This window comes from Humulus lupulus, chromosome 3 (genome assembly GCF_963169125.1).
Source record: "Humulus lupulus chromosome 3, drHumLupu1.1, whole genome shotgun sequence".
NCBI lineage: Eukaryota > Viridiplantae > Streptophyta > Magnoliopsida > Rosales > Cannabaceae > Humulus > Humulus lupulus.
The window spans coordinates 35555242-35578231 of record NC_084795.1 but is presented as its reverse complement, the minus strand read 5'-3'; the positions used below and the strand labels follow the sequence as shown (position 1 = coordinate 35578231).

The 22990-nt window shown below is 40.5% G+C and overlaps 1 non-coding gene across 1 annotated transcript; it reads left to right on the top strand.

Moving 5' to 3' along the window:
* Window positions 1-22623: 22623 nt before the first annotated feature.
* LOC133827755 (small nucleolar RNA R71) lies at window positions 22624-22730 on the top strand. Its single transcript, XR_009890405.1, has one exon. It is a non-coding gene; the product is annotated as a small nucleolar RNA R71 (small nucleolar RNA).
* The last annotated feature ends 260 nt before the right edge of the window (window positions 22731-22990 follow it).

The window sequence follows — 22990 nt, the reverse complement described above, 5'->3', positions numbered from 1 at the left end:
TAATCCTTCTTCTCCTCACTAACATTCATCAGAATCCTTTCTACTTCGATTGCCGTTTCTAGAACATTGGCATAGGTAGTGGTTCCCAGGTTTGCTAACTTAACCCCTAATTCCATCTTTGGTCTAAGTCCTCTGACGAACTTGGTCAACCTCGTAAAGTCGGTTGAGACAAACTCTGGTGCAAACTTGACTAATCTGTTGAACTGATGAGCATATTCTTCTACCATTAGCGATGAATGCTGAGGTGTAATACTTCTTGTGGAATGGCTCCACAAATCTTGTCCATATCATGGTGGTGACATCGTTAGTCTGATGAACTAAGTCCCACCATACTCTGGCATCCTTCTTGAGTAATGACGAGATGCAGGATATGCGGTCTGCATTACTGAGATTCATGTGCGTAAGAATTGGTTTCACATTCCTTAGCCACTCTTCTGCCTCAAAGGGGTCTATAGTCCCTTCGAAGTTTCGAGCGTGCTGCTTGCGGAACCTCTCATACACTGACTCCATATTCGGTATTGGATGTGGCGCGTAGTTCGTCACTGGCCATCCCCCATATGGACCAACTTGTTGGGGTACTAGGGCCATTTGTTGTAGCTGCGACTGCGGTTGCGGTGGAGGCTGAGGCTGAGTCTGCGCCTATTGACGTTGTTACTGCAAGAGTTCCTCGACTTGTTGTCGCCGTCTAGCGATTTCCGTGGTGTTGTCAGCTAACGGTGTCGGCGCGTTGCGGCTAGTAGTAGCACGCACTCCTCTTCTGTCCACTGGAGGGCATCCTTGGTCGTTGGAGGCGTTTCCGTTGGTGCATGCAGATCTTCGTGCAGATTTTAGAGGATATAAGTTTGAATGTTATAGGGTCAGTCAGCAGCTTTGAGTACGTTGAGGGCTTAGTCAAGGCTGTTTACTCCATTCAAACTTAGCTAAAAATGTGTAAATTCGTGTTTAAATATTCAGCGTATGCCGATATATCGCAGCTATGGGGGCGATATATCGCAGCACGTAGATACGGAAAACACGAATCGATGCACGGTCGCCTCGGGAACAAAGGTCCAGGCGATATATCGCCTATAGGGGGCGATATATCGCCTCCACCAGCATGTTTTCAAATACTTTTGAATTCTTTTCCTTTCAGCCATTCAAACTCCTTCAACAGTCCAGCATCTTCTGAACGAGTCTTCAGCCTCTGCTGAACGATTATTCAAATGATTTTCACCTAAAAAGCCATTATTTTTATTCAAGTAAAATCAAGATATTTTCATTCCCAAACTCTATAAATAGGACCTAGTACCCAGCCATTATTCACCCTTTTCTCTAAGTTCAGAAGCTGCTAGTGTTAAGTGAGTGTGAGAGGGTAAACACTTGGTTTGGGGAAAAACTATAAGCTTAAACATCATAAGCTTATCAAACACTTTGGGAAGTGAGTTCTATAGTATTTCGGTGGAGGTTAGATTGATCTTGCAATCTTTGAGGTAAACCCAAAACTCTAGTTCCTTTTTGTATTTTATGTTATTTCCTTTCTCAAAACCTTCTACTCAGTCCCCTAACCTTATTCTTATTTTGGTTAAGGAATTTAAGCTCTTAAGCATATAAGTCGGTAAGTATGTTCTTTTTATGGTTTAGTCTTTCCATCTCTTTCATTTCATCTCCTTTCTTTAGACTCACTCTTTCTTATGGTTTTAGGAGTGTTCCAAAAGTCCCAACTCAGTCCATAATCCCGGTAACTTTGGTAAGGAAAATAGGCTAGAATCAATATGTAATGTGCTTATGTTATCTATATGTTTTATGTTATTAAAAGTGTTATGATATGTATATGTGTATGTTTGTAGGCTTGGGCATATGACCCATATGACTAACAAGACCCCAAAAAGATTGTGGGCATAAGCCTATTTAGCTGGTAGAACCCCACTAATCTCATGGGCATAAGCTTGTTTAGTCTATGGGACCCCAAGTAATAAAGGCCATTATAATAAGTGAATTATGTGTTATGATATGTCTTTACGTTATTATGAAATTATGTTTATGTTTATGACTATGTGTTAGATTTTCCTTGCTGGGCAGTAGGCTCACTCCTTTCTGTTTATGTGCAGGAAAATAAGCTTTAGAGGCGGTAAGATTCGTGACACTTGGAGGATGTGTATCGATGGTGAATAGAGTCAAGGGGCCGAGCGTTATTCGATTCGAGGATGTAGTCTCCTTTTAAATTTTTATGATTTTATGTGTATTTTCCACACTATTTATGTAATGTCTTTTTATTTTAAATTATGTTTTGTTTTAAAGACAATGGGTACCCATATCCTACTTATGAAAGTAAATTTTGTTCTATAAGTTTTCTAATAAAATTATGGTATTTTCGCAAATGTAAGTTTTAGTAAGAATTTGTATGTATAGTTTCATTAATGGTCCAAAAGTCTAGAGTAGTGGGTCATTACAGAAGGGGAGTGCGTGCTACTGCTCGCCGCAACGTGCTGGCACAGCCAGCTGACAACACTGCAGAGATTGCCAGATTGCGACAGCAAGTCGAGGAACTTCTGCAGCAACAACGCCAACAGGCTCAATCTCAGCCTCAGCCTCCGCCACAGCCACAACAGCAGCCACAGCAAATGGCCCCAGCACCCCAGCAAGTTGGTCCGTACGGGGGATGGCCTATGACGAATTACGCGCCGTATCCAGTACAGCACATGGAGCCAGTGTACGAGAGGTTCCGCAAGCAGCACGCTCCAAACTTCGAAGGGACTACGGACCCCTTTGAAGCAGAAGAATGGCTAAGGAATGTGGAGCCGATTCTAGCCCACATGAATCTCAGTAATGCGAATCGCATATCCTGCGTCTCGTCCTTGCTCAAGAAGGATGCCAGGATATGGTGGGATTCGGTCCAGCAATCCCACGATGCTGCCACCATGACGTGGACCCGATTTGTGGAGCTCTTCCACAAGAAGTACTACAATTCAGCGGTACTTGCTACGAGAGTTGAGGAGTTCACCAATCTGAAGCAAGGGAATTTAACAGTGGCAGAATATGCTCGTCAGTTCGACCGCTTAGCAAAGTTCGCAGCAGAGTTAGTTCCAACTGATTATCTGAGGGTGAACAAATTCGTGAGAGGACTCCGACCAAAGATCGAGATGGGGGTGAATCTAGCAAACCCGAGAAACACTTCATATGCTGACGTTCTTGAGATGACAATTGAAGTAGAAAGGTTGCAGGCCAACGTAAGCAAAGAAGAAGCCAATAAGCCGGAACCCAGACAGCAGAGCCAACCTCAGGCCAGTCGGAACAACAATCAGTCTAGCAATAGCGGCAACAATCAGTCCAACAACAACGGTAACGGACAGAAGAGAAGGCATCCTAACAACAAGTAAGCCGACAGTAATAAAAGGGCACGACCAAATAATGGGGGAAATAGGTCGGGCTACGTGGAATACCCGCCATGTGCCAAATGTCAGAAGAAGCACCCCGGAGAATGTCGCGCCAACACCAAGGAGTGTTTCAATTGTGGCCAAGAGGGGCATCGCAAGAAAGAGTGTCCTCAGCAAAAGCCAGAAGGAAAGAAGGATGAAAAGATGGTTCCTGCTCGGGTTTTTGCTTTAACCCAAGGAGAGGCGGATGCTAGCAACAAGGAGGTCACAGGTCAGGTTTCCATCCTCAATAATTTATGTCATGTATTATTTGATTCGGGTGCCACTCATTATATTTCGTTAGGAATGATAGATAAACTAGACAAACCTAGTGAAAGATTTAGAACTAGGTTTGTAACCGAGTTGCCTTCGGGCAAAGTAGTTCTATCATCACGAATTGTACGAGGCGTACCAATCAAGATTGAGGACAAGGAACTAGAAGGAGACCTGATAGAGCTGCTGATCAAAGACTTCGACGTAATCCTAGGCATGGATTGGCTAGCACGGCATGGCGCAACGATCGACTGCAAACGCAAGAAGGTGGTGTTCGAGACTCTTGACGGCCAGAAACTGTGCTTCATGGGACAAGCTTCAGGACTACTTACCCCGTTAGTGTCATCTCTCAAAGCTCAGAGAATGATGGAGAAAGGATGCCAAGCGTTCTTAGCCAGCATCACGAATGTGGAGAAGGAGACATCACTTAAAGTTGGAGATGTTCGGGTTATACAAGATTTTTAGGAATTTTCCCCGATGACTTGCCAGGATTGCTGCCAACCAGGATTGCTGCCAACTCGAGAAATAGACTTCACGATAGAATTAGTACCAGGCACCGAGCCTATCTCTAAGGCACCGTATCAATTGGCACCTACGGAACTCAAGGAGTTAAAGACGCAGCTACAAGAACTCCTAGACTTGGGTTTCATTAGGCCAAGCCATTCACCATGGGGAGCTCCGGTACTATTCGTGAAGAAGAAGGATGGGAGTATGTAGATGTGCATAGACTACCGTGAGCTGAATAAAGTAACAATTAAGAACAAATACCCGCTACCTCGGATTGATGATTTGTTTGATCAACTCCGAAGCACAACTGTATTTTCTAAGATCGATTTACGGTCCGGGTATCATCAGCTCAAGGTAAAGGGAGAAGATATTCCTAAGACAGCCTTTAGGACTCGTTATGGACATTACGAGTTCTTGGTTATGTCTTTTGGTCTTACTAACGCACCAGTCGCGTTTATGGACTTAATGAATAGGGTCTTCAAAGACTACTTGGATAAATTCGTTGTTGTGTTCATCGACGAAATTTTAATTTACTCCAAGAACGAATTAGAGCACGAGGAACACTTAAGGTTGATTTTGACGCGATTGAAGGAGCATAAACTCTACGCCAAGTTCAAGAAATGCGAATTTTGGCTTTCGCAAGTGGCGTTCCTCGGGCACATCATATCAAAAGACGGAGTTGCAGTAGATCCATCAAAGGTAGAGGCCGTGAAGGATTGGCCTAGACCAAAGAACGCGTCAGAAGGAAGAAGCTTCTTAGGGCTAGCAGGTTACTATAGAAAGTTTGTTGAGGGATTTTCTAAGATAGCCACTCCACTCACCAACCTGACCTGGAAGCAACAAAAGTTTAACTGGAATGATAAGTGTGAGGAAAGCTTCCAGTTGCTTAAGGATAAGCTTTGCTCAACACCAGTACTTAGTGTCCCAACACCCAACGACAAGTTCGTTGTCTACTGTGATGCATCAAAGCTAGGATTGGGATGCGTACTGATGCAAAACGACAAGGTGATAGCCTATGCCTCACGTCAGTTGAAGGAGTATGAGCAACGCTATCCAACTCACGATATGGAGCTGGCAGCAGTGGTCTTTGCGTTAAAAATCTGGCGCCATTATCTTTACGGAGAATGGTGCGAGATTTATACGGACCACAAGAGTTTAAAATACTTCTTTACGCAGAAGGAGCTCAACATGAGGTAGCGCAGGTGGTTAGAGTTAGTCAAGGATTACGACTGCGAAATCCTATACCACCAAGGGAAAGCGAATGTAGTTGCCGATGCACTTAGTCGGAAAAGTTATGGGAACTTAGCAGCCTTATCCGGAATAGAAAAGCCACTACAGCAGGAGCTTATCAGTGCTGGAATAGAAATGGTTGTAGGCAAGCTGGCTAACTTGTCTATCCAATCAGATTTGTTAGAAGATATACGAATTGGTCAGGGACATGATGACACACTAGCAGCACACATGGATGCAGTAAGAGAAAGCAAGACTACAGATTTCTCAATATCCAGTCAAGGCTTATTGAGATATAAGGATCGGGTATGCGTGCCAGACGATCAAAGTATTAAGAAGGCGATCCTAAAAGAAGCGCACAATACCCCGTACTCAGTTCATCCAGGGTCTACCAAGATGACTCATGACATCAAGGCAGTCTATTGGTGGCCAGGGATGAAGAAGGAGATAGCAGAGTATGTATCTAAGTGTCTCGTATGCCAGCAAGTGAAAGCGGAGCATCAGCGGCCTACAGGATTATTGCAACCACTTAGCATACCGGAATGGAAGTGGGACGATATAGCCATGGACTTCGTGACGGGTCTGCCAAAGACGAATAAGCAGCATGATTCCGCTTGGATAGTAATAGATAGACTAACCAAGTCGGCTCATTTCCTGCCTGTTAAGACTTCATATACGGCAGACCAATATGCAGACATCTACATCCAAGAGATTGTACGATTGCATGGAATCCCCAAGACGATAGTGTCAGATAGAGGATCAGTGTTTGCGTCAAGATTTTGGAGAAGCTTACAGCAAGCCATGGGTACTAAGTTAAGTCTTAGTGCAGCTTTCCATCCTCAGACAGATAGGCAGTCCGAGCGTGCAATTCAGATTTTAGAGGATATGCTATGCGCATGTGTACTTGATTTCAGAGGATCATGGAACAAGTACTTACCACTGATCGAGTTCTCGTACAGCAACAGCTACCAGTCGACGATCGGAATGGCACCTTATGAGTTGCTATATGGAAGAAGGTGCCGATCACCGTTGCACTAGGACGAGGTAGGAGAAAGGCAGCTTCTAGGGCCCGAAGCTGTTAGACAAGCTTAAGAAGCAGTAGCACTTATTAAACAGCGTATGCTTGCTGCTCAAAGCCGTCAGAAAAGCTATGCGGATACCAAGCGACGCGATGTGGAGTTCCAAGTTGGAGATCAAGTCTTCTTGAAGATATCTCCTATGAAAGGTATCAAGCGGTTCGGGAAGAAAGGTAAGCTTAGTCCCCGATTCATAGATCCTTTGAGATATTGGACAAAGTGGGACCAGTTGCGTATAGACTAGCCCTACCGCCAGCACTAGCCGATAGTCACAACGTCTTCCAGTTCTCGATGTTACGCAAGTATGTGTCAGACCCAACTCACGTCCTCAAGTACGATACCATAGCGCTCCAGAAAGACTTAAGTTACGAGGAACGACCGGTTAGCATCCTAGATAGAGGGATGAAGCAGTTACGGTCCAAGAGCTTTCCTATAGTCAAAGTCTTATGGAGTAATAATTCTGAACACGAGGCAACGTGGGAGCTGGAGGAGGACATGCAGAACCGGTATCCGGAGTTATTTGGTAAGTAAATTTCGAGGACGAAATTCTTTTTAAAAGGGGAGAATTATAGAGTCCAAGAACTTTACTTAGCTAATTATTTAGTAGTATTATAGTATGTTTAGTATTATCTTTGTAACTGTGGATTTTTGGTTCAGACCGTGAATTATTTGGACACTCATAGTAGTACTTATAGATTTTCTAAGTTTAACCTATAGTTTAAGAATATTAAGTATAACCTAAGGTTTGATTATATGACTGATATTAAGGATAATATTTATTATACTATAAGGTTTAGATATCAACCAATAGGAATTTAAGCACATGTTATGAATGGTGATTAAGGATTAAATATTTTTGAGGATTTAATTTAAGAAGGAGTAAAGTTTGAATGTTATAGGGTCAGTCAGCAGCTTTGAATACGTTGAGGGCTTAGTCAAGGCTGTTTACTCCATTCAAACTTAGCTAAAAATGTGTAATTTCATGTTTAAATATTCAGCGTGTGCCGATATATCGCAGCTATAGGGGGCGATATATCGCAGCACGTAGATACGGAAAACACGAATCGATGCACGGTCGCCTCGGGAACAATGGTCCAGGCGATATATCGCCTATAGGGGGCGATATATCGCCTCCTCCAACATGTTTTCAAACATTTTTGAATTCTTTTCCTTTCAGCCATTCAAACTCCTTCATAAGTCCAGCATCTTTTGAACGAGTCTTCAGCCTCTGCTGAACGATTATTCAAATTATTTTCACCTAAAAAGCAATTATTTTTATTCAAGTAAAATCAAGATACTTTCATTCCCAAACTCTATAAATAGGACCTAGTACCCAGCCATTATTCACCTTTTACTCTAAGTTCAGAAGCTGCAAGTGCTAGGAGAGTGTGAGAGTTAAACACTTGGGTGGGAAAGTCATAAGCTTAATCATCTTTAGCTTATCAAGCACTTTGGGAAGTGAGGTTCGTTAGTATTTCGGTTGTGGTTAGATTGGTCTTGCAAGTCGTTGAGGTAAACCCGAAACTCTATTTCATTTGTTTCATGTTATTTTCTTTCTCAAAGCCTTCTACTCAGTCCCTTAACCTCATTCTTATTTTGGTTAGGGAATCCAAGTTCTTAAGCACATAAGTTGTGGTAAGCATATTTCTCAATGGTTTAGTCTTCCTATTCATTTTCATTTCATCTTCTTCATAAGACTCACTCTTTCTCATATGGTTTTAGGAGTGTTCCAAAAGTCCCAACTCAGTCCATCATATCCCGGTAACTTTGGTAAGGAAAATAGGATAGAATCTATATGTTTATTGCTTATGTTATCTTATGTGTTATGTTATGAAATATGATACGTTATGAATATGTTATGAATGTGTATGTTTGTAGGCTTGGGCTTATGCCCTATTTGACTAACAAGACCCCAAAAAGATTATGGGCATATGCCTACTTAGCTAGTAGGACCCCACTAATCTCATGGGCATAAGCTTGTTTAGTCTATGGGACCCCAAGTAATAATGTCCATTATAATAAGTGTATGTATTAAGTGTTATGATATGTCTTTACGTTTATTATGAAATTTATGTGTATGACTATGTGTTAGATTTTCCTTGCTGGGCATTAGGCTCATTCCTTTTTGTTTTATGTGCAGGAAAATAGCTTTAGAGGCGGTAAGATTCATGACGCTTAGAGGATGTGTATCGATGGTGAATGGAGTCAAGGGGCCGAGCGTTATTCGATTCGAGGATGTAGTCTCATTTTACCCTTTTTATGGTTTTACATGTATTTTCCGCATTTTCTATGTAACTCTTTTCACTTTAAGTTATTTTTGTTTTAAAGACAATGGGTACCCATATCCTACTTAATTTTATGAAAGTAACATTTGTCTCTACAAGTTTATAATAAATTATGGTATTTTCGCAAATGTATGTTTTAGTAAGAATTTGTATGTATAGTTCGATAATGGTCCAAGAGTCTAGATTAGTGGGTCATTACAGCCGCTGCCTATGTTTTTCAGGCAGCAGCCCAAGAGGCAAAAATAGGCAAAAAAACACACCGTGGACCGCGGCTCGTGTTTTTCAGACCGCGGCCTGAGCGGCTGACAGCATTTTCCAACTTCGGTTTTATCCAGTTTTGAACGTTTCCAACAAATAACTCCCAAATCTCTATTTTAATTCCATAAACATCCAATTAATCATTGGTAACAGCCATGGGGGTTGGTGGAATTTGAAATTCAAATGGTGTCTCAAATCTCTATAAATAGGAGCCTAATGCTCACTTGTAAGACACACCATTTTTCATCCACAAAACACTTGGCTGAAAAATACACCTTGAGGCTTGATTATTCCAGAGAGCTATTTCCTTGAGAGATCCCTTAGTGCTTAGAGAATAGGGGGAAATAAGCTTTTGGACAAAGGTTTTGAACCTTGTTCAAGTTGGTGATCCCCACTACTCTACACTTTGGTTGAGTGTGAGTTTGTGTTTTTCATTGAACTTTTCATTCAGTTGTTCTTCTTGTATTATTATTGTATTGAGTTTGTAATCATCTTCTTCTATTTCTATTTACATATTTATTGGTATCTTTTTTTTTAGAGTTTTAGTTCTAATAATTCTCTTCTTTCTCTCTCTTCTACATCTTTCTTTTTACTTGTATTTTGAGCGATTAAGTTGTAATATTTCTTTAATCAATATTATCTTGTCTATTGTATTTTTGCATAGAGTTGTATTTTGGTTTTTTCATATTTCCATTGAGTATAACAATATATTCTCTGACACAGTATTCTACTCTTCCATAGAATCTCTTCCATCATAGCTGATTTTCACTACTTGAGATCATCACGATATATCTTGGCTAAGTATAGTAGCCACACCAAATTATAATCAACATATACATAGCCGCATCACAATATATCTTGGAGTAAAAATTGTATATTGCTTAATTGTCTGTGCATACAAAGAATTTTTCAACCCCCCTTAATGATGATGTGAGTCCCTATTTATAGGAGAGCTCTAATGGCTCTTAGTACATCGTGGTCCCAAGGGACAAGATTGTACACATGTACACTGTGAGAGTAGTGGCACAGGTTGTAGTGGTTGCAGAAGGTTATGTTGTCTACCCTGTTACATGGTTAGAGATGTGCAGGTAGTGCCTCCACTCTTCGTACTAGTTTGTTCCACCACCACTTACGTGATAGTGCCTCCGTCCTCCTCATGGTCGTACATCCTGCACCCGTATATGTACAGGTACCTTGTACCAAATGGTTATTCTCACTCCTCCGAGACATGTATTTGCTTCCAAGCTATTCTGTATTCTTTTGGGTCTCTCTTATTTTTCTTCAAACGCCCATTAGGGAGGTCTTAAACTCCATATGTTCTAAGACACCCTCACAATGTTAGGCTTCCCCAAGGCACGAGGCTCCATCCGCAATGCGAGGCTTCCCCTAGGTACGAGGCTTCATGCGCGAGACACCCTCGTGGTGCATGTGCATGGGTAGGGGTGCATGTGTCTATGCATGCGTGGAGACAGCCATTGGCGACTCACGTATGGATGCATGTGTCTATGCATGCGGGGAGACAGCCCTTAGGATCCTCGTTCTGGCTGAATTTTGGCGTTCACACTTGCCCCCAGTCTATAAGTACACTTTTAAGTGTCCTTGTCGACTTATTTTTCCCCTCTTGTTTGACATGGATGGCGAGTTCTGGGAGGTTTTGACCTGAGTGCATCATCCAATGTTGCACCTTTTGTGATGATCCAAGTGAGTCCTTAAGAGTGAACAAGGGCCAACCATTTCCAAATGTGGATCCCAAGGTTTCTCACGCTCTTGATTCCCACCATTTATCTATTGTGATGATCCAATGGTCAGGAAGCCATGTCTTTCCCTATAAATACCCCAAGACTTGAACTCACATCACACCAAAACTTGATTAGTCTAAGTGGTGTCCCTTCTAAGTTATTCCCAAGGTCTCCAAGGTTCGATCCTCCATAGAAGCATCCTTGTTGTAATATTTGTTTCTTGTGGTAACTCTTGGGTGATGCTCAGTTGCATGTACGTGCTGTATCAACAAGTGCATTCCAAAGTGCTTTCCATGAGCGAGGTCCATCAGCTTTATACCCTTAGGGCAAATTCATCTGTAATGACCCAACTATTTCTAAGACTTAGACCATTAAAACTACTAGACAAAACTACAGCTTTTAGAACTCGTAATTTAAATAGACTAAAGAAAATAACGTCGTCCTCGAATCGACATGCAGCCCATCCACTCCATTCTCCTCAACACACATGCCAAGCTTCCAAGAATCCTTCTGCCTTTCCATCTATTTTCCTGCATAAAAGTAAATAAGTGACCCTAATGCCTAGCAAGGAAAAACTATTAACAACATAAAACATATACATAAATTATATCATAAACACATATACTATAACCATATGTCATATAATATTACAATGGCCATTATACTACTTGGGGCTTGTTAACTAGGCAAGTCATATGCCCACAAGATTTGTGGTGCTTGCTAGCCAAGCAAGTCATATGCCCATAAATTATTGGGGCTTGCTAGCTAGACAAGTCATATTCCTGAGGTCTATAAATATACTATACATAATGTAACATAAGATAGCATAACATATCATATAAACATATAAAATTCTATCCTATTTTCCTTACCAAAACCGGGATATTTGAGAACAAATGCGGGACTTGGAACACTCCTAAAATCAACAATAAGAATGGTGAGTATTGCTAAAGAGTAAGGAATAAATGTGGAAACTAATCCTTCAAAAGAAACTTACCAAGAAAGATCATTAAGTTTCAAGAACCTAATAAAAAACTAATATCAAAAGTTAGGATCTGAATAAAAGGAACTAAAGGAAACTAAAGGGTTTTAAAGAACTGGACTTAAAGAATAAGAGTACCTTAGTTGACCTTAAGGATTGGTCTAACTTCAATACCGAAATACACTAATCCTCACTTCCCAAGTATTTTTTAAAGCTTAAGAATGGCAAATCTTTTTCCCAACCCAAGTGTTTATCACTCTATGAAATCACTAGCACCTTGGAGTCTATGATCACAGCTTGAAGAATGAAAGGAAGGCTGGGTACTAAGTCCTATTTATAGAGTTCTAGGAATAAAATATATTATTTTTGGCTTGAATAAAATAATGAATAATAACTGAAAATATTTGAATATTTGCCAATCAGAGGCTGAGGCTGAAGACTCGGTCAAAACTATTCAGGGGCAGGTCTTAGTAGTTAAGGATTATTTTAAAATTAAAAAAACTAAGTTTAAAAAATTATATCACTCCAGGCGATATATCGCCCCTATGTGGTGATATATCGGCTATGGCCTAGTCCCGAGCCTCCATTCGTATGATCGTGCAACGTCAACGTGTTTTCCGTATCCTTCGTCAGGCGATATATTGGTTCCTAGCTGCGATATATCGACATACGTGAATATTTTAAACACGTAATTGCACTTTTTCTACATAATTTGAATGGGATAACTACTTTGACTAAGTCAAACTATGACCCAAACAGTTTCTGGTGAATACTAAAGCTTATATTTCCTTGTTTTATCATTAAAATACTTAATTCCATAATAATCATGCTTACGACAAGTGTCATATTCCTATTGGCTCTATCTAAACCTTAAGTTATAATAAATATCATATTTATGACCAGCAATATTAATAAAACCTTATGTTATAATTGATATTCTTAAACTATATGTTAAACTTATAAAATCAATAATTGTTGCTATGAGTTTCCAACTAAGTCCTAGTTTGAATCAAAATCCACGAAATCTAAAATACTGCAAATAGTACTAACTATCTAGCTAAGTAAACATTATGGGACTCTACATCATCTGTCCTCAGCTTCTATTAGCTTCAGAAAGCCACAACCCATAAAGGGTCTTCCCTTGTCGAGGGTTCTGTTTCAAACAGGGGTTCATGGAAGACTGGCTACTTCTTCACCCACAGTGTATCCACCCAACATACTCACTTTAACGCTTCAAGTGAGTCAATTCCTTTTCTTCACTTTTTCTTTTTTTGGTTTATCTAACTATGGTCATTTCTTGTCCTTTGGTTGCTGGTCTCATAGGGGTCGTTGGCCCTCCCTTGAAAACGGCAGCTCGCTATCGAGTGTTAAAGATCCTTGACTTGCCGGTTTAATGCAGACTTGTCTGTGCCCTTTTTACCGAGGGCAATCTTCACTTGTACAAGCTACTATCCCCAGACCAAGTAGTTTCCTTGTGCTTTATCTCATCTGAATCCATAGATCCTTGGTTGTACAGCCATGATGAGGATAATTATGACGAGTTAGCTGACGAGGACTACGTTTATCTGCCAGGGATCATATGGACACTGAAAAGGAGGTAGAGTCTGAGAACTACTCATGCCTTCACTCTTTGCCCGGCGAGGTTAGGGGTACAGTCAAGAACAGGCATCTTGATGGTGCTACTTCTTGGATGCCTCCATTAATGCCCAGTGACAGACTTGACTTCCAAGTCCCTGTTCCCCGCCCTGCCATGCTTAAAAGGAACTTTGTCATTCTTTCTTTTGGTGAGGCTTCTTCATCCTCGGGGGGATCTTCTCAGCAGGCCTCCTCTGCGGATGGACTAGGACCTTCTCGATCCCCTTCCCTGTTAAAGCGCGCCTCGGCTGGTGTCCACTCCTCCCTCCGTCAAGACGTAAATGCTGAAAATGGCATAGTTGAGCGTACGCTGCATGCCGTATGGAGGAGCAACCCCGCCATTGACCTGTCTCCCTTTGGGGATTATGCAGTCGAGAGAATATTGGAGTGAAAGGGTCAGGATGGAAACTTGTAGATCCCCCTGCAGCTGGTTTATCTGTACACCTATGTGTTATTGCTATGTAACTCCTCATGTCATTTTCCTTTTTTTTTCTTTTTTGTTAGCATACATAAGGGCTTTTGTAAGTTCCTCTTATTATTATTTTTTGAACTTAAGGGACTTTGGTAAGCCCCTCTTATTATTATTTTGTTTATCAAACCTAAGGGACTTTGGCAAGTCCTTCTTATTATGACTTTTCATGGATTATGTATCTCTTCCTTGATCCAATGATGATAATCTTTTAGGTGCACCTTGACTATACTTGTAAGGACATGTTAACCCTTTGGGTTTTTGGGGTCCTTTTATATTCTTTACGTGCGCTTGTTATTTCTTGCGAGAAGCATCCTTCTCGTCGTTATGCATAGTACTATTTCTGCAAGGGTCTCTTTTAGGACCCTTTTTGGCTAGACGGCTTGGTGGCCGCTCTAGGCTTATTGATGGATGCTCTTCCTAAGGCCTTTCCTCTCGTGGAGGTATCAACCTTTATTAGGAGGCTCTTTCTATAGGACCTTTTGACCCTCTTGATGTTCATAAGGGTAGCTAATCCTTGTGAACTCAAGAGATGCCTTGCAAGGTTTACTTCCTTATTTCCTTTATTTTTTTATAAGGGTCTCTTTTGGGACCTTTTTTGGCTGTATACTTTGCCCCTCAAGTGGTTGGCCAGATTTATCTCGTCATGCACTTTGATCATTTTGCTCATGCACTTTGAGAATTCTAATTGGTGATAAGTACATGGGAGTTATATATGTGCTCACGTAAATGAGGAGTGTGTCATGCCAATAAGAAACATATTCATTAAAAATAAGCAGAGTACAAAGGTATCTATGGCAACATTGTTCTTACTACATATCAGGGAGTCTAGGTTACCCCTCTAATTCATAGCTGCTTTTAAGGGGAGGACTCACAACTATGTTGGGGGGCTAACTATGGTAACCCTTTTGATTTAGCGTACTAAAAGTGAAGCTTTACCTGATGCTCCCTTCGAGGCACGTATGCCCACCAATCGGTTCTGATCTCCTCAGTAACTTTATTGTTGAACTCACGTGGGTTTGCGCTCCCATGCACTACCATCGCCATAGGTTCTAGTGACTTCATGACTGTGCGAAGTGACATGTTATAACATTCCCTTGCTTCTTTCCATTCCCCTTTCACGCTCGTTACTCCCCTAGGAGTTGGGAATTTTATGGCCAAGTGGTATACCAAGGTGATCGCCTTCAATTCTCTTAGGGAAGGTCTCCCCAATACCGCGTTGAAGGTCGATGAACAACTTACTACGACAAAATTTGTCATTATAGTGGTCTGTCTAGGTAGTTCTCCCATGGTGAGGGCCAACTTGATTGTGCCCAGGGGCTGTATCGAGTCTCCTGTGAACCCATACTAGGAAGTGTTGCATGGTTTTAAGTTCCTGATGCCTAGTCCCATCTTCTCTAAGGTTGGGTGATATCGCCCAATAAATTCCTAAGCGGTCGCAGTAGTAATCGGGCTATGTCGTATCCACAGAGAGGTAAAGTACAAAATTAAAAGAAAGATTAGTAAATTAAAAATAATAAACTTTGGAAAAATGTGAATTTGAAAAAGAATATAAACATTAAATGAATAAAATCGAGGGATTAGAATCAGAAAGAAAGTATGGAAGGCATTAGTTTCATTCATGCAAACATATATATATTTTAAAAATTGATTCATAATACTCAACTATAATTCTACACCATTAATTATAGTTGGAAAATATATATATTAAAGCTCACCTTAAAATATGTTCCTTAATTAAATTATACTAACTTCTAATTTTAAAACCTATCATATTATATACTTTAGAGCGACAAAATACCAATGGCAGAATGCAGTAAAAAGCATATAATATAACAAATATTCTAAATTAAATTAAAAACCTAAATTACATAAGAAGAGCATGACTAGACTTATGTAAAAGATAATAATAAATTTAGAACAAAAATTAGAAGAAAATAAATTTAATTGTAACAAATATATAGAAATGAAGAACAAAATAAAGAATCAATATATTAAAAATATAATGTAACACATGAACTCCACTCTAGCCTTTCCACAAGAAAATTTAGCCTAAAATAGACATTGTTTTCACTCAAGAAAATGTAAAAGAGAAATAGGAAAAGTAAGTGTTTTTCTCTCCAATACTCTCTACACTCTCCTTACACAATCTGATATATTTTTACCCCATTTGATCCTCTATTTATAGTGTAAATAGAGCTAAAAAAACGTGTAAAAATCGTGTATAAAATAATGGGGAAATGGCTGAAAAATAGGTGCAAAGTGGGTAAAAATGGGGTTGAGCCGTGGGAGACAAGGTCTGATCATGCAGGCGGCGTCAGCGTCAGGTGCGTTAGGAGTTGTCGGCCGCGTGGGGAACAGATGCTGACGACAGGGGACAGGTGGCGTGCTCGGGTTGGATGCTGGGCTGGTGGCGTCAGTCGTGGTCTGGGCCGTGGGGAACATGGCAGGTGCGTCAGTGGGGCAGGCTGTCAGACGTGGCAGCGCGTCAGAATGTGGCAGTGGCGGCTTGGAGGCAGGCTGGCGGCTGCTGGTGGGACACGTGTCGCAAGCTGGAGGAACGGCTTGGCTTAGGCGCAGCTCGGCTGGGCGAATGAGGATCTGCCACATGGCAGCGTGAGAACAGCCATAGGCTGGGTTTGGGCTCCATTTTGGGCTTGATTTTGGGCCATTTTCTCCTTCAAAAATACCATTTTCTTCATGATTTCTTCAATTTTAATTCTTTCTTTCTCCTTTCTTTTTCTTTGTGTCAAAAATATATTTTATTTCCTGAAAATTAAACACAAATTAAATTAAAATTAATATTTTCAAATATAAAATATATGACAATAAATCCATGAAAATTTTAATTAAAACTTAATTAATTTTACACTTTAAAGACTAATAAAATGATATTTTTGAGCACTAATCACAACCCCCAACCAGCTTATTGCTAGTCTCTAGCAATTCAAGCGAAATGATAGATGTCAACATGATATATTTCCGGTCAAAAATTATAAAAGAACTTAAGTATTAACACAAAATGTTAGTAACAAGTCAACAAGAGTTATCAAGATTACTTCGAATAAATCTAGAGTTGTGAGTGTGTGCACCAAACTTGAACCTTCTTACCACAAACCATAGCACATAAAGCCTTTGAAATTATGCCAAGTAAAAGTCTCAACTCCATTAACCTCTCATGTAATTGAAAATATTTAAAGTTTAAGGGTTTCACTCATGGAGTTGGAAAAGAAGTAAGCACTCATCAAATGGGTATATATTTAGGACAAACTCTTAAATAATTATTGAAACAAAGATAGGAAATAAACCATTTGGACAACCACCATAAAGAGTACCACAAAACTAGTTTTTCGGGATTTTTTTTAACTTAAATAGACAATCTTTACATTTATTCTAAGAGCCATAAAATAAAACATGAAATAAACACACCTTTTTTTTCGGACACAAGAGACAACATAATTGAAAATGATAGAAATATTGCTCTTGTGTCTTTCTCCTTTTTTTTTTTTTCATTTTCTTTTTCATGAACAACATAGTAAAAGGCTCTCTAATAAGATTTGTCTATAGAAAATGTTATCCCTAAAACATCATCCATTCATACCACAATACCTTGCCCAAATAATTATAACCATATCTAAGAATCAATAAAAATTTAAAAGTTGTTTTCTCAAGTCTCACATCTCACACAAAAGAATGAATTACTTAAACATGGAAAATTTCTAAGCAAATATGTGCTAACAACCATCTTACCACAACAATTGGCATGTGCATTAGGTGACTCTAGAGAAACTCTTAGTAATACAGATAACAAAAATTGACTCAAAAGTAACATTTTGCAAAAATAAAAAGTAATTTTTAAAAAATTTGACCGTGAAAATATTAATATGACAAAAATCAACATGAACGTGCATGAATATGCTCACCACCGCCAACCAAAATCTGATAGTGTCCTCAATGTCTTAAAAAAATAAATGTAAAAGAGCAGGGAAAGAGAACACCTGGATAGCGAGCGTCGAGTGGTAGAGCGAATATTGATTCTCTAAAACATGAAAAAACTGAAAACACAAAATGATAACAAATAAAATAAAATGACAAAAGGAAAATAAACAGAAAACAAACCTATGTACAAACAATTTGGAACACTACTCAGACTTGGTAAACCGGTTCCACGAGAGTGACTTCTTCAAGCTGGGTCACCCTCTCTATGTAGTGTTTCAGTCGCTGGCCATTTACTTTGAATTCTCTCCCATCAGTTGGGTCTATGACCTCAACAGCACCGTTGGGAAAGACAGATTTCACAACATATGGGCCAGTCCACCTTGATCTCAGCTTGCCAGGGTGGATATGCAGACGAGAGTCATAAAGATGCACTCGTTGGTTTGGCTCAAATTCTTTTCTTAGGATCTGCTTGTCATGAACTGCTTTAATTTTAGCCTTGTAGATCCTAGAGTTGTCGTAAGCATCGTTTCTTAATTCTTCAATTTCTGACAACTGAAGCTTACGATTGAGTCCTGCCGCCTTGAGATCAAAATTTAGGCTTTTAACTACCCAATAAGCTTTGTGTTCCAGCTCAACAGGAAGGTGGCAGGCTTTACCATAGACTAGCCTATAAGGAGACATACCAAGTTGAGTTTTGTAAGCAGTGCGGTATGCCCAGAGAGCATCGAGAAGTCGTGAGGACCAATCTTTGCGGTCAGGATTAACCGTCTTTTCTAAAATTTGCTTAATTTCTCGATTGGCTAACTCAGCTTGGCCATTTGTCTGTGGGTGATAAGGCAATGCAACCTTATGAATTACACCATATTTTTGCATTAAGGTCTCGAAAGAATAGTTGCAAAAATGGGTGCCTTGATCACTTATGATAGCGCGAGGTGTGCTAAACCTAGATAACACATTTTCTTTTAAGAATTTCACAACAGTTATGTTATCATTATTTCGACAAGGCACAGCTTCCACCCATTTTGAGACATGGTGGAAATGGTCCCATAAAGTCTATTCCCCAACAATCGAATATTTCTATTACAAGAATTGGGTTCAATGGCATCATATGTCGTCGGGACAGGGCACCTAATTTTTGACACATTTCACATGATCGACAGAAATTGTTAGTATCTTTGAACAAAGTGGGCCAATAAAGACCACACTGTAAGATTTTTGCGGCAGTCTTTTTCATAGAAAAATGACCACCACAAGCTTCATTATGACAAAAGTTCAGGACACTAAAAATTTCATCATCTGGAATGCAACGTCTCATAATTTGGTCGGGACAATACTTGAAAAGATATGGGTCATCCCAATAGAAGTTACGAACCTCGACCAAAAATTTACGTTTATCTTGTGCACTCCATGCAGTTGGAAATTCGCCAGTCACTAAGTAATTGACGATGTGAGCGTACCATGGCAACTTAGTGACTGCGAAGAGATGTTCATCAGGGAAGTCATCTCGAATGGCTGGGCCATCAGCGGAATCAGAAAATTCAAGACAAGATAAGTGGTCCGCTACCACGTTTTCAACTCCTTTCTTGTCTTTAATGGTCAGATCAAATTCCTGTAACAGAAGGATCCACCTAATTAAACGCGCCTTAGCATCCTTTTTGGAAAGGAGGTATTTTAAGGCGGAATGGTCCGTGAAGACTGTGATAGGTGAACCAATCAGGTAGGAACGAAACTTGTCAAGTGCGAATACTACAGCAAGTAACTCTTTTTCAGTGTTGAATAGTTCATTTGAGCACTGTTAAGAGTTCTACTTGCGTAATAGACAACGAAGGGCTTCCCTTCCCTTCTTTGACCTAAGACAGCCCCTATAGCATAATTGCTAGCATCACACATGATTTCGAACGGTAAGTTCCAATCTGGTGGCTGAATGATAGGGGCAGAAGTGAGTTTTGCAACGAGTGTTCAGAAAGATTCCTCACACTCAGGTGTCCAACTGAACACAACATCTTTTTCTAGGAGGTTTGACAAAGGGCGAGCAATTGTCGAAAAGTTTTGTATGAACCTCCTATAGAATCCTGCATGCCCAAGAAAAGACCGAATGTCTTTAATAGTCTTGGGGGTGGGCAGCTTTGATATGAGTTCAATCTTTGATTGATCAACCTCAATTCCTCGTTCCGACACGACATGCCCCAAGACTATGCCTGATGGCACCATGAAATGACACTTTTCCCAGTTGAGCACTAAGCCTTTCTCTTTGCAACGTTTAAGCACAGACTCCAAATTGAGAAGGCTTGATTCAAAGGAATCTCCAAATACTATCAAATCATCCATGAATACTTCCATACATTTCTCGATCATATCACTAAATATGCTCATCATGCATCGCTGGAAAGTGGCTGGAGCATTGCACAGGCCAAATGGCATACACCGGAAGGCAAAAGTACCAAAAGGACAAGTGAATGTGGTCTTATCCTGATCTTCTAAGGCAATCTCGATTTGGTAATACCCTGAATAACCATCGAGAAAGCTATAGAAAGGATGACCTGCCACACGTTCCAATATTTGATCGATGAATGGAAGTGGAAAATGGTCTTTGCGGGTGGCTGCATTTAATTTTCTATAATCAATGCACATGCACCACCCAGTTGTGACCTTGGTAGGAACAAGTTCCCCTTTTTCATTTGGTACCACTGTTACCCCAGATTTCTTGGGAACAACCTGAGTTGGACTGACCCATTTACTATCAGCAACAGGATAGATTATGCCAGAATCAAGAAGTTTCAAGACTTCAGTCTTTACTACTTCCTTCATCGTTGGGTTCAATCTTCTTTGAGGGTCACGACGTGGTATAGCCCCGTCTTCCAATTGAATGTGATGGGAGCAAATTAATGGACTAATACCTTTGATGTCAGCTATCGTCCATCCTAATGCATCTCTTTGTTCTTGCAACACATTGATGAGTTGGCACTCTTGTGTGGCAGTGATCTTGGAGGATATTATGACAGGAAAAGTGTTGTCAGCTCCCAGGAAAACATGCTTAAGACCGTCAGGAAGTTGGGTCAACTTTGGTTGAGGAGCTTGTTCAATATATGGTTTTGGTGTTTCTCGATCTTGAGGGAGTTCCTCAAAGATTGGATTCCAAAACATGGTTCTTTTAGCCTGTGAGTGTTTGACGATTTCAGGGTTGATTGCAGACTCATCAGGCTCAGAACTTTCTGAAATTTGGAAGAGGTGATTAAAATGATTAGACGTGTATTTCGATTCGACCTCTTCCGAAATAAGTGTATCGATCAGATAGGATTGGAAACACTCATCGTTGTCAGGTGGTTGTTTTCCGATGTGGAAAACATTCACCTCTAGAGTCATGTTCCCGAAAGAGATTTTCATGAGACCATTCCTACAGTTAATGAGTGCATTAGCTGTTGCGAGGAAAGGTCTACCAAGAATGATGGGAATTCTGGACTCTATACTCACTTCAGATTGAGTGTCCAAGATGAGAAAATCAACAGGGTAATAGAATTTTTCAATTTGAATCAGAACGTCTTCTACTATTCCCCGAGGTTTCTTAACTGATCGATCAGCCAATTGTAGCACCACAGATGTGGGCTTGAGTTCTCCTAGACCTAATTGCAAGTATATTGAATACGGCATGAGATTTACACTTGCTCCTAAGTCTAGAAGGGCTTGACCAAATTCCTGTTCCCCTATTTGGCATGAGATGGTGGGACAACCAGGATCTTTGTACTTAGGCGGTGTCTTGCAGTCAATTACCGCGCTAGCTTGTTCTGCCAAGAATGCAGTTTTCTTGACATGATGCTTTCTTTTAACGGTGCACAAATCCTTGATAACCTTGGCATAAGCTGGCACTTGTTTGATCACATGCAACAATGGCAAGTTGATCTTCACTTGTGTTAAAAGGTCTAGGATTTCACCATGATTTTCCAGTACCTTTCCAATAGATTTCAAAGCTTGAGGAAAGGGTGCCTTTACTGGAATGCTTATTGGCACATCATCATCTGGAGCGGGCATTGACGTACTCGTTGTCTTAGTTAACGGTGAAACCGTACTTTGACCACTTCGAGTAGTGATGGCATTAACCTCTTTGAAATTTGTATCTGCAAAGGAGGAGGTTTGTGCCATGTGTTGCCCTTTTTGATGGATTAGAGGTTGAGCGGGAAGCTTCCCATGCTCTTGAATCGCCAAAGTAGTGTTTAGCTTTGTCATTTGGACTTTCATGTCTTTCATTTCGTCTACCATTTGTGTGAAACAAGCTTTGAGCTCTTGAGTTGAGGCTATTTGAGTTTGTGCAAGCATTTGCAAAGTACTCTCAAGAGAATTACTTGATTGCATGATATTTTGAGGAGCGTTGTATGATTTTGGTGGTTGTTGCTGCTCAGGCCTCCATTGGCTCCCAGATGCTTGGTTCGAATCCTTCCAGCTGAAATTTGGATGGTTGCGCCAACCGGGGTTGTAAGTGTTTGAGAAAGGGTTATAGGGCTTCTTGTAATCCCCTAAAGCATGGATCTCGTGTCTCTACTTTTGCATCCATGTGGATTCCTCTACCTTCTTGAGATTTGAAAGCCTCGAATTGTTGTTTCAATGATTCAATTTGGCTTTTGACGTTGTCATCTTCCCTTAATTGGTAGATTCCAGTTGATCGTGGCTTGTCCATAGGACTCGGTCCATTCCATGTGTAGGATTTTTCAGCAAGATCGTCGAGGTACTCGAAAGCTTCATCGGGATCTTTTTGAAGGAATTCTCCATTGCACATCATTTGTACGAATTGTCTTTGTCCGGTTGTGAGACCGTCATAGAAATAGCTGATCAGACGCCAGCTTTCGTATCCATGATGTGGGCATTGATTTATCAAATCTCTAAACCTTTCCCAGACCTGATGGAAAGTTTCATGGTCTTTCTGGATGAAGGTAGAGATTTGTCTCTTAAGACTACTAGTCTTATGGGGCGGGAAATATTTGGCAAAGAATGCTTTTGTCATTTCGTCCCATGTTCCGATAGATCTAGGCCTTAAGGAATACAACCAACTTTTTGCTTTGTCTTTGAGTGAGAAAGGAAAGAATTTCAATCTCACAATGTTGGTGACATCAGCACGGTTGTTGAATGTAGCCACCACCTCTTCGAATTCCCAAATATGCACGTACGGACTCTCATTTTCCAACCCATGGAAGGTTGGTAAGAGGTTAATCATGC